The sequence below is a fragment of the Mesoplodon mirus genome (assembly GCF_964341445.2).
Source record: "Mesoplodon mirus genome assembly, chromosome: 17".
Lineage (NCBI taxonomy): Eukaryota > Metazoa > Chordata > Mammalia > Artiodactyla > Ziphiidae > Mesoplodon > Mesoplodon mirus.
Window position 1 is genome coordinate 18,997,384 of NC_138993.1, and position 10,594 is coordinate 19,007,977.

The window sequence follows — 10,594 nt, forward strand, 5'->3', positions numbered from 1 at the left end:
CCAAAATAAGTAAGTAAGTAACCTGAATTTAATTCTTTCTCCAAATCTAACTCAGTTTACAAAAAATATAGGGGATATGGGAAACTTTTAAATGACACCATGGAAATGCAATCAGAAAAATCCAGAATTTAGGAGATACTACAGGACACTTGACCCAAATTTTCAATCAATGAGTGTCAGGAGGGTAGAGAAGGGGAGATGAACTCATCGATTAAAATAGATTTATAACACACCATTGTAAAGCAATTATACTCTAATAAAGATGTTAAAATAAATAAATAAATAAAATAGATTTAAAGGATATAGCAATCAAATGCAAAGTGTGGACCTTCCTTGAATCCCAATTCAAACAAACCAACTATCAAAAGGCATTTCCAGCTGAGGAAATCTGAACATAGATTTAGATATATATTAGATGATAAAAATATTTAATGTTAATTTTGTTGAGGATGGGGATAACAGTATTGTGATTTTTGCTAGAAAAAGAAAAGAGATATAGTATTTATGGGTGAAATGATATAATGTTTGAGAGTTGCTAAAATACTCCTACAGAAATAAAAATAAAATAAGGGAGAGATGGATGAAATGGAAAAGAAAATATTGCTAACAGGTAAAGCTTAGTGATGAGCTCATGAGAATTTATTATGCTATTGTTTCTACTTTTGTGTCTGTATTAGAAATTTTCCATAATTAAAAGTCAAAGACATATGTGATCTTTAAAGACAAAAAGTAGTGGTCAATAGCAAAAGTGTCTCTTCTGTTCCTGCTCTCTCCTCCTGGTCCTCTGTTCCAGTCACACAGCGTGTGATGTACAATCTGTACATCTAGGAATGGCTGGGTGGGTCAATAATATTGAAAATTTTGTTTCAAAGTCATTTCCAGGAGATCTTGGAGTTTTAATAGGCATTCCAAGAAGCGTGTGACTTCTGGGTAAGGCATGACTTACAGAAGAAAGGACCTTCCATCTTCTAAGGATTGATTCTTTGTGAAATAACTAGTCAAGGGGTCGTACCTGGTCTCAAGTTCTTCGTTCTAAGTGAACTGCATTTACAGTCATCAAAGTTGAAACACGGGAGTTTCTGCCAATTAACTTGTGTTTTTTTTGTTTGTATGTTTTGTTGTGTTGTTTAGGGTTTTTCTGGTTTGAACTCTTTCTATCTGTGACTTTTCTGCACTGGTTTAAATTCTCCTTACTGCACCCAGTGGGTAAGACTCCACTCTCCCAGTGCAGGGGACCTGGGTTTGATCCCTGGTTGGGGAACTAGATCCCACCTGCATGCTGCAACTAAGAAGTCTGCATGCTGCAACAGAGATCCTGCATGCCTCAACTAAGACCCAGCACAGCCAAAATAAATAAATAAAATGATAAATAAATAAATAAATAAATAAATATTTTTTTAAAAAAATTCTCCTTACCTGCCTTCTTTGTGTGGCTCTGTCATCAACCAGAGCTGGGCCTTCTCGTCCTTGGCCAAACCCCTCTGCCTAATCTATTCTAGACTTGTTTAATTTAGCAAAGCCCTTCACAGGAGCTACATGAATATTTAACTTTGCACATTCAGTTTTTATGTGTCATGGCTTCTTTTTTTTTTAAATATTTATTTATTTATTTATTTGGCTGCATGGGGTCTTAGCTGCGGCATGCGGGATCTTTCGTTGCAGCCCACAGACTTCTCTCTAGTTATGGCACAGGGCTCTAAAACACACGGGCTCAGTAGTTGCGGCCCATGGGCTTAGTTGCTCCACGGTATGTGGGATCTTACTTCCTCAACCAGGGATCAAACCCATGTCCCGTGCATTGGAAGGCGGATTCTTAACCACTGGACCACCAGCGAAGTCCACTGGACCACTAGCTTCTTAAAAAGCTGATTATTCCGTTTTCCATATTTATATTTCTGACCAGAATTTGGTGTGGAATGCCCTTTTCTTACAAGACCCGTAGTAACCATCTTCCTGACCATGGTCTTTGAGTATTTGGGGAAGATGAGTCAGATATACAAGATTCACTACCCTCCCAGGCATGAGATCCACCCTTGGCTCCAAAATGAGCTGATGTAATATCAAACTGGTATTAGGTCAATATCAAATACTCTATCAAAATCTGCAAAAGAAATTTTAGCTGTTTCTGCATTACAAAAAGAGATGATCTATAAAACAGTTGTATTAGTCAACATCTTTTCTTCCACTGGAAGCAATGAGACTTACAGGGAAAGAGCGGCAAGCTTATTATTCTTTCAACCAATACCCACAGGCAGATAGAAATTGCAGACTCCTTTAGGTCAGAGTTTAGTGCTGTAATCTACACACATGGGTGCTCACTGAATGCTACTTACTGACCACCAGGGAGTTGAATTTTCTGGGTCATCTAGTAGAAAATATTTACTGTAGAGACGATGTTGACTTAAAAAAATAGATCACAGTCAGGATTACATATTTGAAGGGAGTATCTGATACACTAGACCTTTGATAAAATTATTTGTTGGACTGAATCAATGAGAAGCTAGAGTTTCTATTTTGAGTCTCCGTACCATTCACACTCATTCAGACCCCAAAACATTCAGATTTTTGAGCAAGCAGGACCTTTCTCAGAATGTTGCTTCCAAGAGGCCTTTTACTTGTGAATCAGTCTGAAATTCAATACATTCTTTGCCATCTTTTATTCCCCAATGTGAATCAGCATTATCATATTCAAGAGGTCCCTAGATTAGAGGTAATTTGAACTTTAGATATGAAATAAGAAAATAAATTTTCTTGTACTCTGGCTACTGAAGACCCAGTGCCCAGCTCACTTTCCTAACATGGCAGCAAAACCAGTGCCAAGTGTGAGGTGTATGCAACTTACATTCCCATGGCCATTCCAACCCCTAAATAACATTCTGAAACTCAAAGGAAAGAAAAAAGCAAAAAGAGAGGTTTCGTCTGATATCAACAGCCACTGAAGTGTATACAGTGATGCCAATTATTTAGGAGACTACATAGAACCACGTTAAATACATTGAACAAAATTCATTCAGTAAATATTTATTATTATGTGTCAGGTGCTATTCTAGGTACTGGGGAGGGCATACAGCGTGAACAAAAAGAGTCAAATTTCTATTCTCATGAACTTATATTTTACTTGGGGAGACAAGCAACAAATAGTCACAGAATAAATATAGAATAGGTTGGGTGGTAATAAGAATCATGGAGAAAGTAAGGCATTGTGGTAATTCATGGCCCCTAACAGGGCAGGCTAGAAAACTCTTAGATCCTACTGGAGTGCAGGCATAGATAAGGCAAGACTGTCAAAGCCACAAGGACACCCAGGCACAAAGCCTTGATGATCTGTCTCACGTGGCAGCAGAATGATAAGATAGTATAGGTTGCTTCTGGTTGTTGAATGGCTGGGGGGTGAGAGGAGGTGGGTGAGGCAAAGCCCACAGTTCTGTGTTCCTCTCCCTGGTGGACCCCTCACTCCAAGTGGGCTGTGGAGACCACCAAATCCCAGAGGAGCCTCCATGAGAAAATGAGAGAGGTTGTGGGAAAGTGTCCCCAGTCACTTTCTTATTTATTCTTTGCATTGCTTACTAGCTGTTTCAGGAATCTTCGGTCAAGTTCTTGTCATCAGTTTTGCCCATCCTCAAACTTGAAGCAGTCTTTGTGGTCTGGCCTGGGTCGGGCTAAGAATACAATACAAACAGACATTGCTGGCATTGAAGGTGGAGGTGGGATTCACTTTAGAAAAGGTGATCAGGCAAGACCTATCTAATGAAGTGACGCCGAGTAGAGACATGGATAAAGTAAGGCAGTGAGCCTTGGGCTATAGGTAGGGGCTGGTGGTGGGAGGAGTGGAATTCCTGGCCCAGAAACAGCCAGTGTAAAAGCTCTGAGGCAGGATTGCTCTTGGGAGTTCAAAGGAAAGTGAGGCAGCCGTGAGACTGGAGAGGAACGAGAAAGGGGAGAGGTAGATGATGTATGGAAAGGTCCTGGGAGGCCAGATTACTTATGGCCTTGTAGACCATCATAAGAACTTTGGCTTTTTCTGAATGAAAATGTTGGGATTGGAGCAGGGGAGTGGCTGACGTAACTGAGATGGAGAAAGGACCACTCGAGCTGCTCTGTTTAGAACACGCTCTAGGGACAAATAATAGAAGCACGAAGACCGGTCAGGAGGCTATTTCACTGATCCAAGCAAGAGATGACAGTGGCTTTGACTAGTATGTTAGCACTAGAGAGAGTGACAAGTGGATGAATTCCTGATTATCTGTATTTTGAAGGTAGAGCACACCAGGTTTGCTAATCGACTTAGGTGCGAGGTTTATGAAAAAGAGAGGAATCAAAGATGACGTCACATTTTAGCCTGAGCAACTGGGAAGAGAATTGAGGTGAGAATATGGAAGGGCTAGTTTTTTTTTTTTTTTTGGCAGGGGTGGGGGATTAAGTTTGCCTTTGAATATGTTAAATCTGGTATGCCTACTGGACAAGTAAAATGAAGATGTGAAAAGATAGCAACCTATAGCTTAAGGTGAATTTAAAAGAGAAGTTATTCAAATTGCAGAAGTTTATCTGAAGGGATGTTACATATTTGGCTTGGCCTTCAATTTTAAAACAATGGGAAACTAAAACTTATAAGTTGTTTTTAGCGTTTAAGTTATGACTGTAAATCTAATCATACTGGCACTGCTATATTTTCACTCCTGCCCCCCCATCCAGATGTGAGGTTTACAATAAAGATACTTTCATAATGAAATCATTAAAGATTTTCAAACATGAGCTATTCACAAAGAATTGTATATGAATATTCATACCAACTTTATCCATAATAGCCAAGTATTGGAAACAACGAAAATATCCATATACAGGAGAAATAAACAAATTACAGTATATCTTTAAAAGTAAACTACTACTCAGCAATTAAAAAGAAGTACTGACTCATGCAACAATGTGGATATCATAAACGTTATGTTGAGTGAAAAAAGCCAGACTAAAAGATTACAAATTCTGATTCCATTCAAGTAGAGTTCAAGAACAGCCAAAAACTAATCTATGGTCATAGAAATCAGAAAGTAGTTGCAGCAGATGGAGGAAAAATTGACTGGAAAGGGGTACAAGGGAACTCTCTGGGGTAATGAAGTTGTTCTGATGATTGTTAAGCCAGACATACAAAATTGTCAAAATTCACTGTATTAAACACATGTACATTTTATTGCATGGAAATTTTATCTAAAATACACAACAGGTAAAGCAACTATACTCCAATAAAGATGTTAAAAAAATAGAAAATAAAAAATAAAATAAAATACACAACAGAATATGAGCCAACTACTGAAAGGGTTATATACTACAGGAAAACCTAGGCTAAAAGCAATTAATCTAATTGAGCACAATGGGAGCTCTGAGTTTCCCAGCAATCAAGGCAAAAGGGAAGTAATTAATTAATTTAGCCCTATTATCTAATATCAGCAAGTATGAGAAAAAATTTTCCAAACATTAAAGAATATTTAGATTAGAAATATTACAATATTTTTCAACATAACCTTTATAAAAGTTGAAGAGACATTTTTGGCTCATTTTTATTTCTATCGATCCTCAACAAAAGTCAAGAGAATATCGTTATGGTTCTATGAAGGCATTTCTATGGGGAGTTAAGGAGGCATTCAAGGTAGGTTTCTAGAGTGACAACTAGCTGCAAGGATAGTATCTAGAGACTCATTCCTGAGAAATAACTGCTTCTCAGGTTTCATAAGCTCACCTTCCTGGATGCCTCAGTTGGGTTTGTGACAGGAGTTGGGTATCAGATAATTAAGGGTTCACTAAAGTGTAATGTTCTCTGGAGTTGGTTAAAACTAGATATGTGGGGTTCAGCTACTAAACTTGTATGTGGTTAATTATATGTTTGTTATAAGAAATGTTCCAAGAAGCTGCCATATTCATGCCCAAATGGAAAACCATGCGTGGGTCTATTTAGTCAGGTGTTAATGGATAACTTTATCTCTGGCATTCAGGAGCCTCTTCTGCGACTCCTTCCATGCTTCCCAGCAGTGGTATAACTGACAAATTAGGCAGGGCAATACTTTGTTGTGCAGGACTCCCACCTTTTAAGACATTTGGCATCCTTGGCTCCACCTAGGCAATACAAATAGCATCCCCAATCCTTGTGACAACCAAATAGTCCTACGTTTCTAAACTTAGTATCACCCCCTTTTGGTAATCACTGGGACTCTAAAGAATGTTGGTATCCTTTTGAATGTGGAAGAGCATCTGAACCCAAATTCAGTGGAATGACATAGCATGGACAAAGACTTAAGTTTGGTTTGAAACATTAGGGGATACATACCAGTCATCCACTTCTGTCACACAAAAATTTTAATATGACTCTCACAGAACATTTTACTTAGAATAAGGCTATGTCTGCACAATGAGCCTGCCAGGATGAAACAACCTCCAAGTAAAACCCTCACCAGCTGAATTAGTTGATCCACAAAATGTAGCTCATTCATTCAATAAATGTTAATTGTCCATTCAAATGATGAAGATTGTCTGCCAAAAATACTTTGGTTTTAATAAAGTTGATGTTAAACTTTTTTTTTTTTCTAGCTAGTTGGCCAAGAATTTAGTTTATTCCTTCATTTAATGTTAAGACCTATTACACACCAACTAGAGAGGACAGACACAGTGGTAAGCTTTGCTAATAGCCTAATGGAAGGTTTCAGGGAGACAGATAATAAAATAACATGGAAGTTATTAGAATTAAAGAGGTATAGTGGCTTTTTCTGAGAAAAATTTTAATCCGAGATATAAAGGATGAGTAGGAATTAACTAATGTTTTGTCTGTGGGGAGGAAGGGGTGCATGGAGAGAGAAAATTATTTTAGGCAGGGCCACCAGCGTATATGAAGGCCAGAACAGAAAGGTTACGATGAAAACATAAAAGTGGTGAAGAGAAATTTCATGAGGGCAGAATTTTAGGGCTTGGAAAGAGTTTGGATTTTTTCCTAAACGCAGCTTTATGAAAGAAAGACATGATCAGATTTATATTTAATCCAACTCACAAAGATCCAGAGTGGACAGATTTGAGAAAGCCAAGGTAGATTTTGGAAGAGACATCTAGACAACTGGGAAATGTTATATTATCCATAATAAAGGTGATGGTCAAGACTAGGGAATGAAGGTGGAATGGGGGGGGGGGAAATGATTAATTCACTGCACAAATAATTAAGAGCTCCAACTATGTGCCAGGCACCCTATCAAGATATTGAGGAGTCTAGTGGGGGAGTTAATCAAAGAAGCAACAATGACAAAATATAAAATTTTAATCACTTTCATTGCCATGAAGAAATACGTGATGCTGTGAAATCATGAAACAGAATTTTCCTAATGCTTCAGGAAAGGTTTCCTTTGAGAAAGGGAACTAAATTCTGAAGGCTGACTAGAAGCTAATGAAAGGGCATGGTGAAGAATGAATGGGAATAATTTTCGAGAGGGAAAATAGCATTTACCAAGAAACTGTAAGGTAGCCAGTGTGATAGACCGCAAAGAGCAAAGGGGAGTATGATTAGGATGAGGCTGCAGAGGTGGGTTAGGGCTGCATTATGCAGCATTAAGTAATTTGCTCTTTATCCTAAGAGCCAAGGAAAGCTGTGAAAGTGTTTTGAAGCCGTGGGTGTTATAAAGAAAACATCAAATTTGTGTTTTGAAGACATTGTTGTGGCTGCAGTATGAAGAGTGGATTGCAGGGGTGAAGTGGATGTTAAGCCATGTTTGCAGAAGAGCAGGAAGATGCTGGAAGGTGGAGGAGTTGGTGGCTGGGGAGAGGATGGGGTTTCTGGCTTGGGCTTCTTGAACACACTCCCAGTTGAACACACGTAAGACCTCATCATCATCTGACCAGAGGAAGGTGTTTTCATTTTTAGTGACTAGGGCAAGAATAAGGTCATCTAAAAATTACCCTACACACTGAACTGTTAACAGTGGTGGGAATGGGACTGGAGAAGATGGCAGAAAAAAGGGGGCACTTTTTATCATCAACATTTCTATATTATATGACTTCTACAATAAAAATGTGAGTACAAATATAAGCTTAAAACTGAATATAGAAATCCCATCAAATTATTTACAAATATACGCGAGAGAGTTAGGACTCTCTTGTTTTATGCCACTTAGAAATGGATTTTGAGCTCCCAAGAGCCCACTCCCACCCATCTGCTTCTCAGGACTGATCTGCAATAGAAGGCTGGAAGGATTGAGTCCACACTGAATAAAGGCTACAGTGTGTGTGTATATATATATATATATATATATATATATATATATATACATATATATATATATATTTTTTTTTTTTTTTAAACTGGGCCAATCTTTTTTTTTTTTTAAGCCCCATATTTATTTATTTATTTTTGGCTGTGTTGGGTTTTCGTTTCTGTGAGAGGGCTTTCTCTAGTTGTGGCAAGCGGGGGCCACTCTTCATCGCGGTGCGAGGGCCTCTCACTATCGTGGCCTCTCTCGTTGCGGAGCACAGGCTCCAGACACGCAGGCTCAGTATTGTGGCCCACGGGCCTAGTTGCTCCACGGCATGTGGGATCTTCCCAGACCAGGGCTCGAATCCGTGTCCCCTGCATTAGCAGGCAGATTCTCAACCACTGCGCCACCAGGGAAGCCCCCTATATATATATATATTTAAATCTTAAATTGTGATTAATATTGTCTCAATAAGATAAAAGCCTAACAGTGATAAACAGTGAGACAGCTGAGACTAAACCATGCTTCTTCCTCATGTAATACATGAATGAGAAAGACCCAGAGAGAGGAAAGCTAACATTGACTTTGGACGAGACATTCAACAACATGTCCTTATAAAAAAAGGACATGTCCCATATCCTTTTTATAAAGATACATATGAAGCCCTTACTGAGTCTCAAAGAGTTAAACGTGCAAAGATTGTTGTCCATCAGAGTAGGATTTACATAATTCTGGGCAACAAACTCTTCACTAGGTGGAGGGGGGTGTTTAGTAAACTATTAAATGTGCCCTTTGAGGAATGTTATAGATTCAGCCAGTATGACATAACCGCATTCAAACGTGGAATCTGGACCTGTTCCTCCCCATAATCCATTTGCTTTTCGTTAACAGCATTATTAAACTGCCTTTAAGTTTCTTTATATTCTACACCCCACTTGTTCTATGTGAGATAAATACCATTTAGAACACTGTGTTTTGTTTTGTTTTTGCATCCCACTTATTAACATGTGTGTTGAGAATCTAAAATGGATACAGGAAATGCAGAAATTTAAAAAATATGCACTAAAAAATAAGATCAGGATTCACAAAAAGCATAACTGCCAACAACTGTACAGACCTCTACAAAGCACTCTCACATTTATTATTTCATTTTCTTCCACCTTTTGAGCCAGAGTCTTACTGCTGTGTCACCGATGAATGATCACGATCAGAGTCCTAACAACTTGCAAAGATTTTAATCTTCTGACTTGTGTGCTCTTCTTTCAATCATGCAATAGGGATACAGTGTTCCTGGAAAGGAGCTGGATTAGAGCAATCTTAGGTAAATACGCACATACACAAGATGGAGTGCCGCACAGAACTCAAGGGCAGGGACGCATGTACAGCTGAGTCTCGCCTAAGCCGCCAGGAAACCAGGCAGTCCTCTGTGCCTGCCTGATGATGTCATCTTCTCACTCACTTCCTTTGCCTTCTGATTTTCCCAAGCCCATGCCCGCACCAAGACTGCAGTCTCAGGCATGGCACATGAGTTCAAAGGGTATAACCCAGAATCTCAGTTGGAGTTCCAAAACTCTTGGGCAATATCTGACTGACCAAGCTTGGGTGAGAGGGGCACCCCTATTCAACTGACCCTAAATAAGGGATACATCTCAGCATTTTTAATGGCAAAAATGTCATACATTACTGAAATGTCCAACAAGAGAGAACTTATTAGAAAATTACAGCACATCCACGATAAATATAATGCAGCCTTTAAAATGCAGAATTTTCAATGATCTGTAAAGTGCTTATATTAAGTGGAGGAAAAGACTGTAAACAGTAAAGACACAGAAGTCAAGTGCATAGACCAAAATAACAATAAAAATGAAAAATCCAGTGAGCTCTTGGTAGGGGGCATAATTTCTATTTTCCCTGTGTTTCTATATATTTTCCAAATCTGTCAAGAGTATGCTGCTATTGTAGTAAGATAATACAGTTTAAAAAACACACTCAATTTCTTATTATGATTATTTCTGGGTGATGGAATTATGGATGATCTTTATTTTCTCGTGAGTTTTTTCATTCATTCATTCATTCATTCATTCGAATTGTCCATTTGTGGTAAAGACAATGTTTTGTGTTCAGCAGATCATTTTGGTTCTCCTCCTGGACACACCCAATGACTACATTTCCCCATCTCCCGTATGGCCTGGGGTCATATGGCTGAGAAGCTTCTGGCCAGTGGAAATGGGGAAAAGTGAGGTGTGCCTTTCAGCCCTGCCTATAAACCCCTGCAGGATTTAGCATTCTAGCTCCTCCCCTTCCAGGGCAAGTTTGATGATTCAAAGCTGGCATTGTTACAAGATGAGTAAGTGTGAGTCCCTGGGAGACTTCTT